Below are 24506 nucleotides of genomic sequence, written 5' to 3' on the forward strand. Positions count from 1 at the left end.
ACATTTTGGGAGAAAATATAGTAAAACGCAAAAGCTCTATATTTTGCATGAAACGAACTTTGTCATGTTATACATACATACATACATAGAATTGAGCAAAAGGCTTTATTTTAAACAAATCTGTACGATATGGATAACTATGTATATGCTAGCGTATTATGGGCCATAAATTGTACAAATTGCTGAGTTGCAGGCACGAGCCTCAAAAAAGCACTTGACAAATTGTATTCACTAACTCGTATTTTGTTTAGAGTAGAGCTCACAAACCCACAGACACACACACAGATACACACGCACACACACACACACACACATAGACACAGTTACCATACCTTATAGCCGTGGGGACTTGTAGAGAGTAAGTTGTCCAAAAATGCACAAATAATATGCCCAAGGCAAAGCTTTCTTATAATCAGTGACCGAATCACCCTCAATGCGTGCCCAAAAAGGTTTGCAATTTCTTTTTAAAATTTAATTTAATTGAACGACATTTTTATACGATATTTAGTAACTAAAAGACTAATAAAAACAAAAAACAATTGACATAAAGCAAAGAAAATCCAAACGAACCGTCCATTTTTCCACTTAAACTAAAACGCAGGCAACTCAGCAATTTGTGGCATATCGGGGTGTGTATAGAGAGTGCTTACTTAATATAATATAGCAATGAAATATTCTAAAATACCGTGTATGACAGCAATATCAAAAATATAGCTAAATAGCCACAAACTAGCACGTTACTAACAAATTAAAAACAACAATTATTAGCCACACTAATGCATAAATCGTAGAAAAAACATTAAAGTAAACAACAGAAGAAAAAAAATTAAAAGCAAGAGCAAATTAAATGTAAAAAGTAACAAAAACAAAAAACGAATGTAACAGGCAAAAATTGAATAAAATACTCAGTCAAGTCAACAAACCACATGCAATAATATCGAAATTGAATTACTTTTTAGGCATACTCTACAAAATATACTCACCTACATAAATACATACTATACATATATACATGAATAGCTGCAAATACATACATACATATAATTAGTTATTTATCAATCATAAAAATCATCTAAATGCGCTCGAGAACAAACATACATTCAAAATTAAGCTCACCGAATCGAACAAATGGCATTGCATATATTTATTATACATTGATATACCATATACATACATACGAGTACATACATACATATTTTATACCAAGAGCATTGCGAAATTGACTAATGAAATCTATATACATACATACATACATATATATTGTATATTATGCATTTACTTTCATATACAAATGCCCCACACACATATAAATACATTCATGCCTACATACGACCGAGATATCTATATCTATATACATACATTCCATACATACATACATACATGCATCTATTTACGAATCAAACAAATATTTACAAACCTTTGAATGAGAACCACATAATACTATTGAGAAATGTTACATGCTTTTTAGACATTATATCGGATGAAGACAAAAACAAAAACGTAACCAAACGGAAATTGTTAATTTTGTATTATAACAAACAAAAGACGGATAAGAAGAGGGAGGAGAGGAAGAAACTATTAACGCGTGTACATGCAAATGTAAACTAAACAAAAATTATACATATAAATCATATTTTTGACATGACAAAAGCCATAACTTAATCTTAAGCAAATTATCGCTTAGTATAAAATACCAAAATCTGCATGCTGCATACTAAAAATCGCAAGCGAGCATCGTATAAATGCTATATATAATACACAATATACTATATGTAACATTCTTCACTTTAACTCTAAATGCTGCATAATGCCACGCCTACCTTTTACCTTACATCACACGCCACGCCCACAAACCTGCCTAAACCAACATTCGCGCTAATCTGCCTAGACCAACACTCTTCGAAACATAATCAACTTATCTAACTCATTTGAAATGCTTTTCCCTCAAATATTGTACTACGCTCAGTTCAACACTATTCAACAAGAGTAAGCAAGCAAAACAAAAACTAACCTAATTTGATATGCAACATATACACATTTCTATATACATACACAGCTCTGTATGTACTTATATACTTACGAGAAGCAGGCGCTTGCTTCACATGCAAAAGTTTACATTTATATTTAAAAAAAAAGGAAGAAAAATAAAAACAAAATTGAAATTTATGGAACATCCAATTAGACTGTAATGTTGTGTATTTTGAATTACGCTTTATAACATGTTTTCTTTCAAATATAAGTACTATTTTATGGAAATAATTTATTTCTTCATTTGTTTTGCTTGGGTTCATCGCATTGTACGCTTTGTTTGATATTTGTAATTGAGAAAGCATTGAGTTAAAAATTGTATTGTAATTTAATTGTAAGCTTGGATAAATGTGTCTGGAGTGAAGCTGGCAGTGGAAGCAAAACCAACAAAAACAAAAAAAAGCAACAAACAAAAAAAAATTGCATCTGTTATTAGGTTAAAAGAATTATTGATATTGTTTGCAACAAAATGTGTGAAATATATATAAATATATTGAAATAAGAAATATGAAATTTAGCATAAAAACACAACAAGGTGGAAACAGAAGCGAACAAAAAATTGTATTTGCAATTTAAAAATAAAATCATAAATATTTCAAATAAAACGGAAAAAGGCTTTTTAATTGAATATCCATTGCAGAAGTACATAAATAGTAGTACTTATAATTAAATAAATTACTGCCCTTTTGCCACATGGTAAGCATAACATTTGAAATACATTTGCATATTAAAGGTGTTATATTAAAAGAGCGACTTTAAGCTTAAAATATGAAACCAGTGATAGATATTATAATAGGATCTACCCACCCAACTGACCAATCCAAATTGGCAAGAAAATTATTTCTATTAAAAGATGAGATACTTGTAGTAAGATTCACCCCAGTCTCAGTCGGACTCGAACGAGGGAATGAAGAAGATGCCATTCGCAGTATCCTTTGCATTCCACAATAAGTGAAGTATATAATTTTACACATTACTCTTTTTATCGTTAAAATGTGAATAAATTTGATTTTAAGGAGAACGGGAACCAGTCTGGGCTCTAAAGGGTTAAGGAATCTTATTAGTTATTCATTCGAATTAAGTTTTACATTGCATTGTTATTATATTAATTTTCTTTTTAAAATTTGAGAAAATATGTTTATGGTACTTTCAATTACTAGTATTCGATTATTTAATTTGTACGAAAATATTGAGAAGGAAGTACACACATAACTTCTTGCACCTTTTTTCCATCTTTCAAATTAAGAAATCCTTCGAAAGAATTCACAAAATATAAACCATTTGCCAATTGAATAGGACACTCTTTATGATCGGTTTGCAATTGTTCATAACTCAAACTAAAGTAACTTTTTTTCACGTAATCTTTGTGCAAATATTATTCTAATTATGAACCCGAATTTTGCCGGTTTTTGATTAATAATTTTCTGTCAGAAATTCAAGCTTATGCATTAAATTTTCTTTTTTATTAGATTGCAACAATTAAAGGAGCTTAAATTTTAAAAAATTATGCCCCTATCATGCGTGGTTTGGGAGCAGTGGCTGATAGATAACAGCCTTAAAGGGGTATCTGTATTCAGTATTCAAGTGGCAAGGAGTGTAAGTATTTATGAAGGAAATTGTTTAATATATGCATTTTGCTTTTAAAGATACTTAAAATGATTCGTTTTGATAAGGGTAAGTGTAGCAGAACGTCGCTCTTATTTTGCACACATTAAATTATTACGAGACACATAAATTACGTCATTGCCCGCTATTCGATTGTTAGAAAGAGAGAGAGACAGCAGCACAGCTGTTTCTGACAACTGCATAGAGCGCAAGGGCTAAGAAACAGTGGGAGACAAAGAGAGGTGGTAGAAAACACCGCATGCACTTTTATGCCGCATGTCAGCTGTGAAGCTTTTGGCTAAGCTTGCGAAGAGCTTTTGCGAGAGGACCTCCTCCACCGCCATTTGGCGGTACGCTTTAGTCCGAAAAAGCTGCCGTCGATGCAAGTGCCAGCCAACAAGCAAGCGGCGCACATGCTTACGGTTTCGGTCTGCTGTGTTTTTCTCCGAAAGAAAATGCGTGCCAACTGCATGAAAAGGAAAACTTGGCCATTTCAGTGTTCAGTTCGGGTCGGGCTTGCAATTAAACAGCACAGCGAAAACGGAGCGAAATTTCAACGAAAATTCAAACAAGCAAAGGCAAAATTATAAGCCAGTGGAGTAATATCTACTATATAAAACGTATGGGCAGACAAGAGTAGTGCGCAAGAAAGAAAGAAAGCAGCGAGAATGATTCGCTGCTGGTAACATGGTAACAAAAATATAATATATGAATGCGAGTACAACAAAGTGGTTATACAAATTACAAACGCAACGAGCTGCGGCTGAAGCTGAAATGCCTGAGCTTGAGTGTTGAGCAATGATTGAAAAACGAGGAGCAAATTGAAAACGTGAATAATTAAATGGCTTTTGAATTTTTAACGTCTTTCCATTCCTTTCTTCTTTTTTTTTTTATTTAAATTGTTCGGTAATTTCGGAACTTCATGCAGTTGCATTTTTTTGGTGCAGTGAGTTATATAAAAGCGTGTGATGTTGCAGGGTTATAACGGCAACAATAACAGCAACAACAAAAAACGAAGATGAACAGAGACTTACTTAAAATAATAATAATATTGACATAAAACCGTATTTGAACAAAGATTAACAAAAATGTATTAACTTAAGCCGAGAAATAATATAAAAAAAACTGAACATAACTGGAGTATTTAAGCAATTTCTCGTGTTATTAAAATAAAACGTACAGTTTAAAAATATTAATAAATAACAATTGATAAAAGAAATCGAAAAGTTATTAATTGAAAATGAAATATAATGGCACATAAATAACAATTTTACACAAAACTAAAAATCTTTAATAATTACAACAAATAACTTGAAACGTCTTCTCCTGTATAAGGGTTAGAGAATGAGTAAACGGCGCATTCCGGCCGCCAAAGGGCATTTATCAAATGAAATGAATTATAAAAAACAGCGAACAAATTAAACAAACGCTTATAAAAACACCAAGTGGCATTATAATCAATTTCTTTTGGCTGCTATTTATAGTTGCACTTTTTTTTTATTCAATATTAGTGTCAAGGTGCTGTGTCAGTGCAGTGCTCAAAGCAACAGCAAAGAACAAGGCACGACAAGACAAGACAAGACGGTGGCAGACACGAAATTAGTAAGGTAGCAATCAAAAATATGTAATAACAACAAGAATAACAATAGCAACAATAGCCAAGTAGCAAAGTGCGCCAAGACTTGTCACATTGAGGGAAAGAAATTCAATTTATGCCTTTGGTGCTGCCTCAATGACAATTAAACAGGCATAACGGCGACGGTGAGGGGAGGGAGGGTCTAGGGATTTGGAAAAGTTAGATATGGGCCGGGTTGCGGTGCAAGTCTTAAGTAAATCGTGTTTGCAACAACAGCTAGTGATGGGCCCATGACACAATCGTGCACGTAGAAAATAATTTGATGTGAAGCTGAAACTTTGACTCTGTGTTTTTGATGTGCGTGACAAGTGTTTGCTTCTCGCGGCCATCTCTAGTGTGAGAGCGTGTGGCAAGTATAGGAGCGCGCGCGCACGAGGCTCAACTTACAAGCAGGCAACCCACATTACTTAAATTACGAACTACACGCAAAGGCTGAAAAGCCACGTCTTTCGGTTAGACCTGGCCCTCAGTACGTCAATCAGTTCGTCCGTCACTCAGTCAGTCAGCCAGCCAGCCAGCCATTGAGCCTGCAAGCAAAAGCAGCAAAAGACTTTGTCTGTTTGGACGGGCTTATGAGTCAGCCTGTCGCTTGTCACATTGCGTGACTGTGGTGGGTGGAGCCTATATCCATATACATCTATTCATATATATACATATACAAGTACACACATACACATGTTGCATACTTGGGGGCACCTTAACAGCACCCGTGTCGCGCGCTCGCTGTCTGCTAGACAAAAATTCTCCCCAACATTCCGAATTCCGATGTTTTGGTTCTCAATGTTAGGGCTAGTCGCCGGATCAGGCATTTCTATCGTCGTTTGTAGTTAATAAAATGCTGTATTGAAATTCCAATAAAACGAGCAAAGCGCAAATACAAACTATTAAAATGCAAATGTACAAATAGAATGTGTGTGCCCAGCATACCATTGCATTAAATTTAATTTAGTGTAGCTGGCAAAAACACACACACACACACACCCAGACACAAAACGCCCGCCACCCACTGATGTCTTGTTTCTGTTTTTTTTTTTTGGCCACTTTGCAAGTTTTGCGTTTTTGTTGCGCTTGTTAATTTTGACCACGAGCTATCGAAGAGACATTTTTCGCGTTGTTTTGCTTTGCTCTGCTGCTTCGCATCTAGCTGCTTGGATTTATTTATAAAATTGCATTTGCGATTTGAAGAGCGTGTGAAATTTCTTGTACCCACATATTTGCATACTATACGAATATATATTCGTAGTATGTACATATGTATATTCTATTCAAATTTACATTGTTGTTTCGGCTGTCGGCCCGGCTGATTGAGTGGCTGGGCATGGGTTGCCAACAGAGAAGGGTTTTTCAGCCACGGCCATTCTGGGACCATATTTGTACTAACAAGTTATTTTTTGCTTTCGGCATAGACACACTGCATATAAAAATATATATTAAATGCTCTTTATGACTTTTTTTTTTTTTTAGTTTACTAGCTCATAAATTTCCAAATTGCACTATAAATGCCAGGGGCGTAAAATATTTAGTGAACTGCGAAGTAAATAGCACAGAATTGTAAATGAATTTAAAATACACAGCTACAAGATATTTTTGTTAAATTTAGCGCAATGAGCAAAAATGCAAGAATAAATGAAAATAATTCATTGAGGCAATTTGTAGGAGCATATAGCGTTAAACATATACTATACTCATACATACTTATATGCACGAATAAGCCAATTCATTAATAAGTTGTCTACCTTTAATGTGTTTTGAAAAGGATTCAGATAGAATTTATTAAATCTGCTTTAAGGTCATCTAACTATGTAGTTATTATATGCTCGTATTCTTCCATTGATTATTTATTTCTTAGTGGAAACCTTTAAAAATTTGAGCAAAATTTGTTGTCTCTCATATGCAGAAGAGGGAGAACCAATTTGTATAAAAACAAAAGAAATACATTTTAAGAATGATTTATTGATATTATTCTGTCAAGTTTATTTCTTGATTTGTAGCTTTTTAGCTGTCCCTTACACAGATGAAATGATTTATAATATCATAGCCTATCAAGACAGATAAATGTTCACTTCACTTCGTTTTATACTTTCATTCATAAAAGTGGTGGAAAATATAGTTATTTTTTAAAGAAGTTATAACAAATAATTTTATATGGGTATACAAAAAGTGTACTAGCTGCTAAGGGTATCTACGCTATCTATAATTATAATAGGGTAAATAAATCGATGGATTAAATTAGAGTTATTTCCAAAAAGAGTTGTTCTCGCGTAATTGAAACAAGGACACTTCTCTAGAATACGATTTATTGTTTTTTGTGTGGGTTGTAAGTTATTGCAACTTTAGATGGTGGGTGAGGGGGGGAGGGGATGAGCAAATCATTATGTGTCCAATGCTAGGACGTCAAAATGCAATCCACTTTGGCTTGGGTATGTTGGGTGGATTACATATCAAATGCCAAGTCCTGTAGGGTTTTAATTTGAGCAATGGTGTTGCAAAGTTGTCCCGTTTTCGGTAGTTGTATTTGAAATATCTTTTTGAAGTATGCAGGGTGGCTGAGGCGAAGGCAAAAGAGCTGCTGCGTGCTTTTTTTCCCCCGGAGAAGAAGTTTCTTGGCCATATAGTTGCCACAGATTTCCATAATTAAATTTTTATTTGCGTGCAAATAAGAAATTTGTTACTTGTTGGCGTAGGCGACAAAGTAGTCTTCGCCTCAGCAGTGAAGATGGATTGTTTAATCAGAAACAGTCATACTTCATTCAAATATATTCTGTTTTTCGTCGTATTTTAGAAAATTCAACATCTCTATAAATTGATTGCTTCACCATTTTGTAGAATTGTACGCTGCACTAGTTTGTATTAATGGTGCTTACATAATTTACACACTAACTTTTGTTTAGTTACTAGTTCTTTTCCGGCACTAACTTAGCAAGTATTTACCTTCTCCTAGTCAAAGCTAAATGACGCCAACTTGTGAGACACTCTCCACCAGCTTCTTGAGCCACACTAGCATAGACAAAGTTTTGGGCTTTCAAAGTGCTTTCCTGAAGAAGTAGCGAGCCAAATGCTTCCCCTCTGCCGTGCTCACTACTCTAGCCGAAATGCAATGAAATACGTAACGTTGTGAAAACTTCAAAGTAAATGACAAAAAATATATAAAACATAAAAGTCATAAAAAAGTGCAAATAAAACACCACGTCTAAAAGGCCAGCAAGAGTAACAAAACAAAACGCACGAAAAAATGGAAAAATAAAAACCAACAACAAATCACATGCTGAAACATAAAACGGCGAAAGTTGGCCTTAAAAAAAACACACACACAAAAATTGGACGTGTCCGTGTCGCGCCTGTAGCGTTGGGGCGCCACTGGACGGCTCACATGCCTCAACGCGTTGTTGTTGTTGCCATAGCTCTGTTTTTTTTATTTTTATTATGCGCTTGTGTGTGTGTGTGTGTGGCAATTTGAACGCACCAAAAAAGAAGAAAGGAAAAAATTAAACGAAAATACATTTGAAATTGTCGTGCGTGTGTGTGTGTGCCTTGTTCGTCAGGCAACGTCGCGGTTTTTTCCCTCGTGTCCTTGCAACTTTTGGCTTAACCCCACTTACCCCCTCGTCACTCACTCAATCACAATCTCTCTGTTTGCCTCACAGTTAGCCAACGGCAATTGCACGTAAGTTGCAACAAATTTTTTGAGGCACAAGCACAAGTGGCAAGACATTGTCGAAAGCGTTGCCAGATTGCCGCTCACGAAACGTGTAAATTAAGCCAACAACATCAGCACCACCAACACCAAGAATAGGAACGTCAACAATAGCCGTCGGCTCTTTGCCTAACACACACACACACTAACAAAGCTTCAAGTGTGCGACAGTCCGTCTGTTAGTGGAGCGTGTGAGCGTGAACGTCTGTCGCTAGATGGCGCAACGTGCTGGCATGCACAACTACTGAAAAGTTCGTGCCGCTGGAAATCCTGTTGCTAATTAGGTAAGTCTCATATGCCTTTGTGTTGTATATACATACATACAAGTATGTGCATATGTGAACGTTTGTGTGAGTACGTGTATGCATTAGTGAGTCGCTGTATGTGTGAGTGCGCGACATAGTCGCAGGCATTATTTCATTTTGGATTTTAATTATGGTAATTTGTGGCGTTGAATGCCGACCTGCTCACTTATTATTTGACTCGCTCCCCTACATCTTAGAGATGAATTCGTGACTTATTGGGCATCCCCAGAAATAAAACTCTCGCAGAATAACTATTGTAGAGCTTGCTTGGTAGTAAGTGTTTCTGAATTCTCCCCCTTTTCAAAAAATTTTCTTTTTTTAAAGGAAGAAGAACCAGGATAGGATAGGATCTTTAATATTTGAAAGAAGTAGACCTGTAAATATGATTGTTTTATTTTATTTTTTGCTTTCTTTTTTCTTTTATATCGACTGCATTGTTTGTTGTCCAAATAAATAATAAATAAATTATTAAATAAATACATAAATAAATAAATAAATAAATCGATAAATAAATAAATAAATAAATACATAAATAAATAAATAAATACATAAATAAATAAATAAATGAATAAATAAATAATTGTAAGTCTATTAGGAAAATTTGCTAGTGTGATGTCTATCAGCAAAATAAATATTTACTTTTTCATTTCATTTAAAGAAACAATTTTTTTAACAATAATCTTTGCAATTCAAAGTTTACATGATTTATTTAAAAGTATTTTTTGCACAACTGTTTTTTTATTTTTTAAAACATTACTTTTATCTGAAAAGTCGTTGTCATTGAAGAAATGGTAATTTTTTTTCCAATAGGGGTTTACTTGTGAAACCAATCTCTAATTATTTTCCTCCATCAATTGAGTTTCTATCTTTGAAGAGGATTTAAGTGCAGGGAGTATCGTGAATTGCATGAACTGAATTGCTCACGAATAAAACCATAATTCTGCGGCACATCTTCAGTGCAGTTGCATGTGTTTCATAATTAATGTCATATAGTATATTGCTCATACGCCACGTATTTAAATATTTATAGCCACTCAACATAACAAAATCAACATAACTATCCATATGCACACTCATCTGTGTATGTGCATATGTGCCTGTGTATGTGTGTACCTATTTTATATCGTGTGGCTCCAGTAACTGCAATCTCTGTAGGGCAAGCGCGTGACACAAAATCATAGCATACTTTTTTGGGCCGCCTGCTTTTTCTATAGGCTGAAGTGGGTCTGTTTTTTACATTTTTCTTGACTGTATTTTTTTTTAAAGTGTGTTTTCATAAGTTGTCAACAGCCAATAAATAATGTACGCTCAATCCATTTCTCTCCATTGAAGCGTCAGTTGTGGCTTAAATCGATCGAAACGGTGCAATATAAATTGAATTTCCCAACTAAATTATGCCCTGATACGTCTGACGGGCTGACAGCGAGCTGGCGCAGGTAAGCTAGAATGACGCTGCATTTACCTGGCGCAAGCATTTGGCTTTCAATTCATTTCATTTCAATTCAGCTCATTTCGTTATGCAGCATGATAAATTGTTCGCGATGATTGTTGGCATTTTTCTGCCTTACCTTGCAAAATTGGATTGGGAAATGCGAATTAACGATAACTATCCAGCTTAAACCATAAATGCAAGCGATTTCGCTGGTGGCATTTCGTATCCCAATATATACTTTTTTTAAAATAGTATATTATATATAATAATATATAATAATTCAGCCATAAGCTAGAGTGTGTGAGTTCTTCAATGTCCAAGAAATAAACAAGCTAACTCTTTTAGACAATTTATTAGTGCTTGAATTATAGACTGGTTAAAAAGAACAGCATTTCGATAGAAATCGACTTACATCCTTATTTCATATGTTCTGATGGGTTTTAAGTAGTCCTGGTTTTGTATACATCACAATATATATTTTTTTCACTAGGGCATAACAGCAAAATGGATTTTCAGTGTGCGCAGGCAATTGGAATAGTTAGCTGACTGCTGCCTTGATTGATCCGTACTGCTCCCCGCAGCTTCTGAAACGCCACGAAAAAAAAAAAATGCACAAATATGTCGAATGTTTCATCCAAATATTTTGGATTTCTATTTTGTGAATTTTAAGTCTGCAATGCAGAGTTTCAAATATTTCATGAATGCACCACACGACTTATGCTTAATATTGTTGAGCTCCCACAACACATTGTGTGAGGCTTAAGCAGATACCAGCTGTAGCTTGCATTTCGAAATATAGTACGAGTATGTCGACCTACATACCATAACCATGAAACTGAAATGGTGTGCATTAAATTCCGAGTATGCATAAAATGGACAGCAGAAGACAATGCAACAACAAGGGTAATGGCCAGCATTCAGCAGTTAGAAAGCAGCTCAGGTAGCAGACACCGAATCAGATGAGAACACAGACCGATGGTGGGACTGCTGAACAGGTCAGATAAATGAGTGAGGTCGTAGAAGCCATCCAAACTGTCTTTGGCCTTTAACATTTGCCTCTGGCCAGCTGCAGCAGCTTATGCTCTGCCTTGCCTTTTTGTTCGCTTTGTTGTCATAAATAGACAATTCCGGAGCCCTGTGGATGTGTCTGCATTTATATAAATTTCATGCAAGCCAGAAATAGAAAAAACTATCCTGTTGCTGTTCCTGTTACTGCCGCAGCAAGAAGCTGTTGAAACCCACAAAAGAACAGTCCAAACATGCCACAACAGCTGGTGCACAGTGGTTTGTTATAAACATTCATCTCAAATTTCAAAGAAACTTTGACTTTTAACTAGAAAATATTCACAGATTGTTCTACTAAGGCATGTCAGACAAATTGTAATTACTTGTAATCCTATAAAAAAAGAAGGCTTAACCATTGACCGACATAAAAAAGATTCATTCATTCAGATTTAAGTTATTGAATTATATCTTAAGCAATAAACATTTCTTCAGAAAATTTTCATATTACTTGGTTGGTTTATGAAAATTCAAAAAATAACCATTTAAATTATGACTTTACATTTTTACCAAACCAGAATTTAATGACAGTCTTTTGTGATAGCAAGCTACTTATAAAGATCCAAACATTTTAATATTTTTGCATAAGAATATGAGTATTGTGTAATTTAAGGCGTTGCTTTCACTATTTTTGAATCTATGTTAGAAAGATGTAAATTGTATTTATACAATTTTAATAACATTTGAAGACAGGTACAAATTATTGCCTTCAAGGACTAAGCTGCAAAACCTGAAGTCGAATATAGAATTTTAAAGCAAAAATAACCGTATTGCAATGCCAACAAAAACGAACTCTGCCATCGAATCGCAGTTGACTCCCACAGAAGAACCCATTCTCATTATTTTTCTTTGTTCTAAAATAATGACAGAGCTGTCGAGTTTTCTTCTTCCACATTTAAATAGAAGTTCTTTTTCGACTGATTTAATTAATAGACAAACGGGCAATCAAATATATAAAAACGGTTCTTGAATTACAATTAGAGGGATATAGAACTTGCATACATAACTAAGTACATGGATCTAGAATTACAAATGGGTCTGTTGGTGAGAGTAGTTAGTTGATGGCTGACTGTGGCAAGAGTGCCTTGTTCTGTAAATGAAGTGCCTCGAGTATTCAGACCCAAGTCTTGTACGGATAGCTCTAACAAAGGTAACTGATGATCCAGAGAGAGCACTATTTGTGCAGACATTATGTGTTTTAATTAAAAGTCAAGATGTACGAAAGTGATTTTTTGTGAAATTGTTTCAAAATAAAAAGCCCACCTTAATTTGTTTGATTCATGACAAACTTTATAATGAATCAATATTGCATATTTAATAAACCCAACCAAATAGAAATAAAAATTAGCTGCACAAATATGTACATCGAGTATGTAATTTGTGTTCCGATTTCTGCATTTGGCACCATTTAGAAAATGGCGAGCCACTGTATGATGGGCCCTACACATAGTTGTGTTTGCCTTTTTTCTACGATATTGCGTCTGTATGTGTTGGTCTTTATGCTTGGCCAGCAGGAAAACTGCACTTGCGACCCGACCAGACGCTGCAGGCAACTGGACTGAGACTCTTGGTTGCCGGCTGTGCCGATTGCTCGCCCGCCCTACAACTCTTTCTTCCTCGGTACTGTGAATAGCGTTTTTGTGCTCACTCAATTTAGCCATTTCTTCTTGCCAATTTCTGCTTTCTTTGGCGCGCATCTCTATTTTCTGCATTGATGGTGGTCCGCTGCTGTGCGCCTCTCGGTGGGATTCACGATGGCATGTTATTTTTTCTGTTTTGGTGAAAAATTTAATCTATTTTGAAAGTTTTCTATTACCGCTTAGGGAGCAGTATGTGGTTACATGAATGCATGTGGCAGGCTGCGTTTCTGTATCTGCGATGTGTGCTAGGGTTTGGACTTCTCCCAACGGCTGTCGACACATGTGACAGTTACAAATGAAGTCTTGCTAAGTCGCATTGGGCAGATGCACTAACACCGACAACTTACAATTGGCTAAGAAAACAGGACGCTAATTTTGGGAGGTGAGGAACTGAATACACATGCATTCATAGTATCATACAGTAAGGCAATCAGACTTATTTATATTGCTAAAAAAACACAATTTTATTGGATTATAGCAATGCACATATATATGTTAAAAACTGGTAATTTTTCTCTGCTAAAGATTACAAGATTAATTATATTTAGAAACTTAGTATTCAAATGAAATATTCAGAGCTTGGTAACTTAAAAAATCACACTTTTAAGCAGAATAATGGGTACGCAACAAATTTTGTAAGACAGCTAAACAAAAAAGGAGACATAATTTCGGAAACTTTGTTCGCTAGTTACTCTACTATTAATATTTGTGAAATATTCTACTTGTATTTACTCGATCAAGACTTAGTTAATGTGGTCTTTTGGCACCCTATTTGAGTACTCCAAGTATACATTTGTAAAGGCATGCTGTTGTCCATTAAGCATATTGACCGAATGGTCAGATCAATTGCAAGAAATTGATGATAAGACACGACAAGGCTATGGGCAACCATATAATTTGTCTAATTTGAAAGCATTAGTCTCTGAATCTGATATGCAAGGCAACCCTGTCTTATGTTGTATGTCTTATGGTTTCCCTGTACATTATTTAGTTGGCTCGTATGAGCTTCGTTACTCATACGCCACGTTCGCACATTACGTATACGCCAACACTGCCTCTGTGACAGCTATCAGCTGTTCATTGTTAGCACTTCAGCGTAATAAGCGCGGTTATGTAAACAGGCAACGGACAAAGCCTGCCAAATAGCGTAAAATGTGCGCCAATTTAGATGTCGTTTAATTTGATGGCAGACGGGACTTGGCAAGCTTTGGCGGCACTCATGAATGGGCAGTCTGGCAAAAGGGGCTGGGGTGCAGGCAATAAAAGTGCTGAGCAGCGCAAAGGCAAAGAGCTCAAAAATAAATATTGAACAACTAGGGCAGCCGGTCGGCAGCAGCGACAGAGAGAAAGAAAAGCGCAAAAACGAAAATAAAAGTGACCAATAAAATGCAAACGCAGACGACAATACTCGTAGTAAAGGTTCTGCCAAAAAGCAGAAAGAAGAAAAAGAAAAGCCATGCGTGTCATTTGCAAATATTTTGTTGCGCCTGAGACCAAAGGTCGTGGCACGTGCACCCCCCTCAGTGCTGAAGTAGGTGGTGCGCGCGTGTTCACAAATATTGCAGACCATTACCATTAATGACTGCGGCAAAAGCCTACAAAAAATATATAGACGAATGAGCGCCCAAAAGTCCAGCGCGAAAAAATCGAAACATTATGAGGTCATTTTAATTATTTATGTGTGTGCAAGTAAATAGCCAAGGCAAACCAATCCAAGTCATAGCTTAAGACTAGTACTGGGAAATGGTCGATGCGAGGCGAGGCGTGGCGAGCAGCGCCCACAACTGAAATTTTATTGGCCAGCCCAGAAGTATGCTACGCTTTATTTTACTTTATTTTATTTTTTGGCAGTCAGTCAAGGTTAAGCACACTTATAGCAATGCTGATAAGCTCCACCCCCTCGCACCCCGCACCCAGCACCCCGCACGCTGCACCCTGCACCAATGGCAGCAAAAGTCGCACAGAAATTTCTCATATCTTATTTCGCATTTCATTTTTTTTTCGATTTGCTCAACGCGCTAAGCAGCTTATGGTCGCCCGCCTCCGCAATCGCCCCACTCTTGGCCACATTTCATATTTCAGTTTATTGCTGACCCAGTTATACGTATCGCTGCTTTAAAAGCTGATGCACACATTCAAGCTATCCACAAGCTGCGTATACATAGATCATTATGCCATTTTTCGTATAAGAAACGAAAAACATGTGCTGAGTGCTCGGCGTACGCGTGGGAGCGAAGCAACGTGCCCTCAGTGAGGGATAACTTATGGACTGTTGCTCACACATCTCCTTATTAAGACTTCTAAGCGCACAGCGCTTGCTTTTCTTGAAAGTTGCATTAGCCTTGGAAGCTGCACCAGAAAATAAAATACTTTCTCAAAGCCACTCAATGAAGGATTAACTAAAATGCACAGTTATTAAAGGCAAAACGGAATTTGCATTGATTAGAGCGCAAAACGTGATCTGAAAGATTTTAACTCTGATTTTTACTAAAAAAAAAGTTACTCAACAACTAAGTAAATGCCGTCAATTTAAGCCAAAAATAAAAATCTATTTACAAAAGCAATTTACAATTATTTGTCTCTTAGAAACATTCCAAAATCTCAAACTCAAAACCTATTATTAAGTCCGCAAGCTATGCATTGAAGCCGTTCTAGAAAATTGACCTCTTCAAATATATAAAGTAGAGAAAAATTCCTTAACATTTTTAGTAACATTACAAATAAGAAAAAACATTTGTATTTCATTATTTCTTTTGCATTGAAGCCAAATTAATTTGCATTTCGGTGCATTTTTAGGTCCACCCAGAAGCCTGGATGAATTTGTATTTATCTTTTGGTTTATTTTTTGATTATGTGGAGAGATTTGGAAGGAAGTTTGTTCATAGATAGAGGTATAACCGGGTCATCGTTTTCTCCTCTTCCTTATCCAAATCCCTGAAATTCATTTAGGGGATTTGTCGAGTTAAGCCAAGGAATTTTGGTGTATATACATTAATTTGTTCGATGTTTCTCTCACTGCAGCTTCTTTAGATGAATGCACAAGTTGTGCAACTAGTAATCTGAGCTACCACCTATGGTACTGTTGTTGCTGTGTTGTTGTTGTTTTTGTTGCCCTTACCCTAAGCATCTTAGGGCGTTAGCAATGACTGTCCCTATTTGTTTTTAAAGTATTCCTCATAGTAAAAATCTATGTTTGCTCAGCTCTCGTCTCTTGCTTCCTATTCTGTTCTACAGATGTGGTGCGTGCTTGAAATTTTGATTTCTCACATGCCACGAGTACCAGCAAGCTCTTTGCCTCACACCCACAGAACCGCAAGTATTCTGGTTGGCTTTATGGTTTTCACTCGCCTGCTAACCACTCATATCGGTCGGAGCCAAACTAAAATTTATGTGCCCCTGCCCACTTATGTGTGCGTGCTTGTATCTGTCAGTATCTGTGAGTGTCTGTGAATGTCTGCGGATGTCTGGGAATGTGTTAGTGTGGCTTTTTATGAGTATTGTCTTATCGCGTTCTCGTCCATCGTGGGCGTTTGTTAAACAGTGCCAAATGCCAAAGAATTTTTACTCTTAATCCATTGACCAAATAAGACATACATATTAGTTTAAGACCCACACACATTGATTAGAATTTATGGGCGGACATTTGGGTGCAGTTTTTGGAATAGATTCAAATATAAAGTGCAAACTGTTGAAGGCTGTAGCCTCATTTGAGTTTTCAAATTGGGTCATTTGGCTGTGGCTATAGCTTTACGTCAGCAGCCTAAAATTGGGTGGGAAAGGCTGAAAATTGTATAAATTTTCATGTGAAGCTTGGCAATTGAGTGAATTGCATTTCTTCTGCACGACTGGGCAGAATGGCTTTTGGCAATTCATTTTTATTTTTCCTAAAGGAAATTGACAAATTATTTTATTTTTTTAAAGATGAATCGCTTAAAATGTATACACATGTTCTTGAACAATTGAACCAAATTTTAGATCAAATAGTTGGCTATATATAAAAATATATAATCATAATTATTGCCGAAAACACAATACAACATTTGAAAGATATTCTTTGTATCTTTTAAAGTCTGTCGGAACTATAATATTCGTAACACATAATCCGGCCATCTATTCATGCAAACAAAAAAGAGAGAAAAGCGTTAGTAATTATTATAAAAGACTAAAAATAATTTAGAATATTGTCACACTGCGAATGCTTATAAATTATACATTATTTTTTTTAGGTGTTCTCTATGCTTTGATTGTTTTTGTTGTGCACTGTTTATCAAAAAAAATATTTCTTTAAATTTTGCCAGCACTATTTCCTTGCTCACCACGCAGCCGTGTGGCCCTCATAATTTATTGCTCAGATTGTTTAGATTGCATGCACATTGTGAAACCGTTGGATGCGGCGTCCGTCTGTCCCGTCTGCAAGCATTGTAGGCGGCAGCTGCCTCCCAACTAATTCAATTAGAGACTTTGCACTACGCGCGACAACAAATGCATAAAACGCAACGCGCCCATAAAGTGTCCATCTCTGAGCTATTTTTAGAGGCCTCACGACCACGGCACCGCATCATGAATTGACTGTGACATTCGCGAATTTGTTATTGTTGTTGTTGTTGCTCACAACGACTCTGACAATAAAACGTATACAAATTTTTGCGTGCAAAGCAAATAAACGATAAAAACAAAAACAAAGGCGAATGCTTGGACTAGAAACGGCAGCCTCAGCCTCAGCCTCAAGGTCGCCACCCGAGACAATGATTGTCTCCGACGCCGATGCCGATGTCGAGCATTAGGGCCGCCACCTCCTGTCTGTTCAGATTATTGCCAAAAGCTAAATCAAAATATTTGCGTTGCGTTTCTGTCTTGCTCTCATAATTTTTGGTATCTACCGTTTTTTTATCCGATTTGTGTTGATTAACAGAAAAAATAAAACAAGCAAAAACAGAGAATAAATAAAATAAATCATACATTTTGCCAGGCAATTGAAGCTTATTTGAGGCACGAGCCCATTTATGTACGGTACATACATACATACATACATATTTAGGCGTGACAGAATTGTAGATTTTCAAATATATTTATTGGTGCTTGGTGTTTTTCTTCTTTAAACAAATAAACAAGTTTTGTATAAGTAAATAATGTACAATATTATTATTATTTTAATTGGAAGTATAAACTCAAGAAATTTGTACAAATTGCACAGCTACCGTCAGACGAAAAATTCTTTGCATATAAAATAGACCACGAAAAGCAAATAAAGCACAGGTTTCATGTGGAAATACAATTTAAAGATTTTCATTACCTCTTATTAAAAGTTGTTGTTTGTCCGACCATATGAGTGCAGATTTGTGATTTCTATTGCAGTTAAACCTAGCTTCTGCTCGCATTAAGAAATCAACATAAATTCTTTCCCTAAACTTGGATTTGATTCTCCATCACTTCATTCTTCACGTGTTTAAAATATTATATTTTTGTTAGGCATTAACAATTATAAATTCTTTAAATGTAAAAAAAAAATACAATAATTACAAATTTAATCAAAAATATACTTGAAGAAGTTAAAAATGCTTAAGAAATGCTTTGCGTAGCTAAATTGAGAATTCATTTCTACTAGTACTATCAGAAAGAAGGTATTATACAATTTTTTTTCATCAATCTTAATATCCGAAGCTAATGCAGAGATGTGATTCAATATTAAAAGATAATGATTTGGTTAATTTTTTTTTGCACCTAAAAGAACAGAATAGTAAGAAGTGGAGAAATATTTACCTACTACTAACACCTACCTACTAGTAACAGAAAATAGCAGAAACATCAGCTTTAAATTAGGCCATTCAATATTTTTTTCATGAATCGTAATATCCGAAGCTATAGGAGTGATCAATTATTGAAAAATAATGAATAGAATAAGTTATTTATGATTGATTATATAAGAACCGAATAATAAGAAAAACATAAATACAAGTATATATGTACATTAATGTTATTAAGAGTATAACGACTCTTAAATATTTTCTTAAGGAATTGATTTATAAGGCTTAGAAGTTCCCATATAGAATAGATTCGGTGACTTTCTAGTATACCCTTCAAACTGTCTGTTACAGGTTCAGTTTTCTTCAATGAGCAACTTTTAAGATACACCAAAACGTAGTTAAATCTATCTTTAACGAAGTATTTCGAAATTAAAACAAGAATTGTCGAACATACCAAAATATTGACACAATTCGTACTCGGATTTAAAATCAATACACTGAGCATACTGCTAAGCTGCTGCATTAATTTGTTACAATCTTTGTGAGCTCGCTAGGAGGGACATTTATGCACGGCTCATCTATAAGTATGTGCTATGTATATATGTATATGTAGTATGTGTCATATATAGACATGACAGGATATTGCTGTTTGTGTGGAGCGTTGCAGCGCCATCGCTCGTTTGGCATATTTTTTGCAGCTAATGAAGCTGAATTTATTGCTGTAACATTATGAGCATAAACACAGTGAGCACACTCTCATTTTACGGCAAACAGCAACACAAATACAACAACAACAACAACGGCGGCTGAAATCGGCTAATGTATGCAAATGTACAACCAGCACCAACAGCAACAGCAACAACAACAACAATGAATGGCAGACACATGGTAAGCTCGCAGTTACTTGGCAGCAGCACAGACAAAAAAAAAAAAAGTTGGCAATATTTGGCACCCAACATGAGGCATTACAGCCCCATATGTGAGTGGGTGGGTAGTGTACTTGTATGTGTGTGTGTGTGATTTGCTCTTTTTGGCGCCTCTGAAGCTGCTTTTTGGTTGGCTCTGTTGTTGTCCTGTTGTCTATTTTCCGTTCACCCTTGTAAGCAGCCTGGGTAAAGGATTTTTTCGATAACTTTAAGATAGAGTGTGAAAATTGCTTTTGAATATATTTCTGATGGATCCGGAACGTTATATATTTGCCGTTGTTACTATTGTTGTTGTTGCTGTGTGCAAAATTAAGACATATTTGGGCACTTTCAAGTCGTTATGCCGCCGCCGTTGACATTCCCGCCGCCTTAATGCGCGTACAATGTGGCGTATACGTAATTTGGTTTACGTGGCACCGTTTGGCAAATGCTTTTAGAAGCTTTATCGTCTAAGTGGCATAGAGATGGAATGGATGGTGCATGTCTTTGCCACTGACAATTCGCTGTATTTTGTGGCAGACGGAAGGAGTGTTAATGTAAATTGAGCTTCACAGAAAATGGTCGCGTGGGATGTAAGTTCCTGCACAAAATGGACTCTAGGGAGCATACTGGCTCTCTCTGCGGAAAGTGGGCAGGATTGTGAGGCAGGAGCACATGATTTAAAGAATAATTCCTACTCATACCGAAGGGAAATTAGTCCTCGTCATGAACTTTAAGAAAATGGCCATCTCGTTTAATATTTAAAATACTTCGTTTTTGGATTCTGGTGTAAACAAATTAATGGACTATATAATATGACAAAAATATTATTCGATGTTCTCTGATATTTATTGTGCATTTTTGATTTGAATGTCGGTTATAAATTCTTGCAACATTTTAGGTGTCAAGTTTTTTAACGCCTCTGAATATATTTGCTTGTTAAAAGAGGTGATTACCAACGATTCGGTGCCGTATTCAGAGAGCTTTTTTTTAACGTTAAAAGCCACGTTAAGTGTTCTATCCAATTTTTTTAATTTACACACGACGTGTGTATGTATTTTTATTGAATTAGTTAATACATTTCTACAAATTTTATATATTACTTGTACTATATGTACAAAAACATATCAAAATATTATTCTTAAATCATAGTTATGTCTGTTAACACTAATTTAATTATTTCTAACAGATTTCTAAGATTTCTCAAAAAATGTATCCTTACTTTTAAATAAGACTAAAAAATTCTAAAGCTAATAATATATTGTTCAAAAACACAGAAGCACTTCTTAAAGCTTATTAAAAACGACATAACCTTTAACTTGTGATAATATTGTTGTTTTTCGTCAAGAAATTAGTGTTTTTTTTATAATTTCTTCCTAACATCCTGGCACAACGTTCGAATTAAATACATTAAAGTTGTTTCAGAATCTCTACTATGTTTAAATTATTTATTCGTCTGTCCAACTAGATTTTAAATTTGTAAAATATCCTTTAACTCTTTTGTTTGTAACAACATTTTAACTTTTCTCCAATTATTCTTACAATTATATCGCCATATATTTATAATCTGTTGGCGACTCTATTGTACCGGTTTTAAATGCAAGATATCCTTTTGAATTTGTTTTTAAAAGTCACCAGAATAAGTAGATATAACAGTGCAAGCCTAGTGCTTTTATGAAACAAACACCGCCACCAATAGAGCACGTCATAATAGTTTGATGTAGCTGTGTTCCGATTGCGTATTCGTCTGGCTCACAATCAGGCAAAAGAAATTAACCTCAATTCAAGTTTAGCCTACTTTTGCTTTATGCCATGGGGTTTTCCCGTCAATTAAACCTGACGGACTAGCTAGCTGGCTGGCTGGCTGGATGGCTGACTGCGTGGCTGGTAAGGCAGCACGTGTAAAACTGTGAGCGGACATCATTAATGAAAAATCCAAGTCAGCTGTGCTTGCATACAGACGTGTTTCTCTATCGCTGCGCCAAAACTCATAATTTGTCAATTTATTTACAACATCTTACGTACACAGTGCTAATAATCGCGAGAAGTTCAATTTCGTTCTTCATAGAAACTGCTAGTGATCAAATAAATTAAAGGAATCTTTAATAAAATCACTAATTATAAAAGTACTTTTGAAGCGCGAAAACTATACAAACACATATATCAATACCAACACCGAGGCACTGAGTTATTAACATATCTGCATATTTGCATCAGCGCTCAACAAAGCACTCAACAATCACTCATCAGCGCTCAACAAATAACTCAATAAAACATAAACGAAAAAACTTACACTGAATATCATGGCACCGCAACCCAACAAACGCGCACGAGAAAACACAGTCACTGACCTTAAGGAGGGCCGCCAGTCAGAGGCTATATCGTCTAAAATTATGGCGTTGATAAGTCTCCGTTTTGAGGAACAGGCCAGCCTCATCACTGCCAATATGGGAGATGCTGAGCAGCGCATCCTAAACGTTCTGCTGGAGCGTTTCGACCGTATGGCTGAGGAAATGAAGCAACTACATGAGAGGGTGGATCAGCTTCATGAGAGGGTGAATACCATGGAGCGCGAGGTCGGTGAGCTGTCTTCATTGAGGGAGCGGGTTGGAGTGCTGGAGGCAAAGCTTGCTGCGCAGCTCAATGTCAATGCTGCCTGTGACCTGCGCATACATGGGGTCCCACACATGGAGGGCGAAAATGTACGTACCTTATACCACTCCCTCTGTTTCGCCTTAAACATTACACCACCGCCTAGGATACGGGAAATTTTTCGTCCAAGAAATAAACAGGTTTCGAATGTTGATCCCGACATAATTATTAAATTTGAAAATTTATATGAAAAAACCACGTTGCTGAAGGCAGCCGCAGCCTACCGTCGGCAATGCAACAAAACACTAAGCTTGCAAATGCTGGGCTTTGATTCTCTAGCCCCCATATACATCAATGAGCAGCTTACAAGAGAAAGCTATATAATCTTTAAAGAGGCGATAAAGCTTAAAAAACAGAAACGTTTTGTTGCTGTGTTCTCACGCAGAGGCATAGTGCACGTGAAGCTTAGGGAGAACGAGAGTGCGCAGCCCATACAAAGCAGGGACGAGCTTTTACAGCTCGCTCATTATAATGAGCGTGGATTTCGCTCTCCCACTGCCTGAATTTCTGCCCTGTAAACATATGCTAGCTTTTAACAATAATATAAGCTTTAGGTCTAATTCTTGGATAAATAATTTTTTCATTATTCGTTTTCTTGTAAATGTAAATGTAATAATAGTGTGCAGATCATCTGTAAGTGCTCTTGATCTCTGTATAATGCGTGGGCGTTTGATTGTTTTTTGGACTCCATGCAAGATAACTTAAGATATGCTTCCACAGCGAACAGTCATTCCATTATTCGGGTTCTATGTAAGCAAAAGAAGGGTCTTCATATTTGTCACCTCAACGCACAAAGTCTAGTGAATAAAATGGACGAGTTTAGATCTTTGTTTGTCAATTCTAATGTAGATGTAGTGTGTGTGTCTGAAACGTGGTTTGTCTCTAGTCTTAATGATCAATATGTATGTTGTAATGGGTATAATGTCTATCGTTCTGACCGTGAGGGGCATGCGGGGGGTGTGGCCATATATGTTAAAAATAGTCTTAAATGCCAGGTGATTAGCAACCAGCCATTGGGCAGCAATCTGGAATATTTGTTTCTGCAAATATCAGGCCGCAAAAATATTGAAAGCATCCTTGTCGGATGTACGTATAGACCTAACAGACACACTGACTACAGAGACTTTCTGGATACCTTTTCCGCAGTGTCTATAAAATATAACAATATTGTCCTGGCTGGAGATTTTAACAGCAATATGCTAATCGAGCACCACCTAAAAGATGACATGATCGGTTTGGGCATGAGACTGGTAAATACTGTCTTACCTACACATTTCTCCAACACCTGTAATACCCTCCTTGACGTATTCTTTGTTAATGACACCAATAAAGCGATTCTTTTTGACCAGCTCTCAGCACCAGCTTTCTCAAAACATGACATGATCTTTTTGACGTATGATATCTACCTAGATCAAAATAATCATACAATCACTTATAGGGACTTTAGGAATATTGACATTAGGCTACTCTTTGATTACTGCGATACCATAATCTTTGACGAGATATATACAAAACCCACAGTAGACGAGCAGCTTGAACTTTTTAATGAACACTTTCAGCACCTTTATAATAGTTTTGTGCCGCTGCGACTAAAAGTAATTAAGCCTGTTAAAAACGAATGGTTTAGTAGAGAAATTGGTTATGCAATAATACGACGAGATCATGCTTTCAATAAGTGGAAACGCTATAAGACCACGGCTCACCTTTTGCATTATAGGAAACTCAGAAAAATAGTTGGGCTGAAAATCATAAATGCTAAGCGTGCCCATTACTCAGCCAAATTTACATCAGCCCTGTCATCAA

The 24506-nt window shown here is 36.1% G+C and overlaps 1 protein-coding gene across 1 annotated transcript in view; it reads left to right on the top strand.

Annotated features, from left to right (window-relative positions):
• Positions 1-4148: 4148 nt before the first annotated feature.
• Positions 4149-24506, top strand: part of LOC115627836 (ataxin-2 homolog) — a 54680-nt gene continuing 34322 nt past the window's right edge. The window contains exons 1-2 of the mRNA XM_030523723.1: positions 4149-4253; positions 8914-9247. The gene's annotated coding sequence lies outside the window, so the exon portion shown is untranslated. The remainder of the gene's footprint in view (positions 4254-8913; positions 9248-24506) is intronic.

The sequence above is a fragment of the Scaptodrosophila lebanonensis genome, unplaced genomic scaffold (assembly GCF_003285725.1).
Source record: "Scaptodrosophila lebanonensis strain 11010-0011.00,11010-0021.00 unplaced genomic scaffold, SlebRS2 tig00000001-arrow-pilon, whole genome shotgun sequence".
NCBI classification, from domain to species: Eukaryota; Metazoa; Arthropoda; class Insecta; order Diptera; family Drosophilidae; genus Scaptodrosophila; species Scaptodrosophila lebanonensis.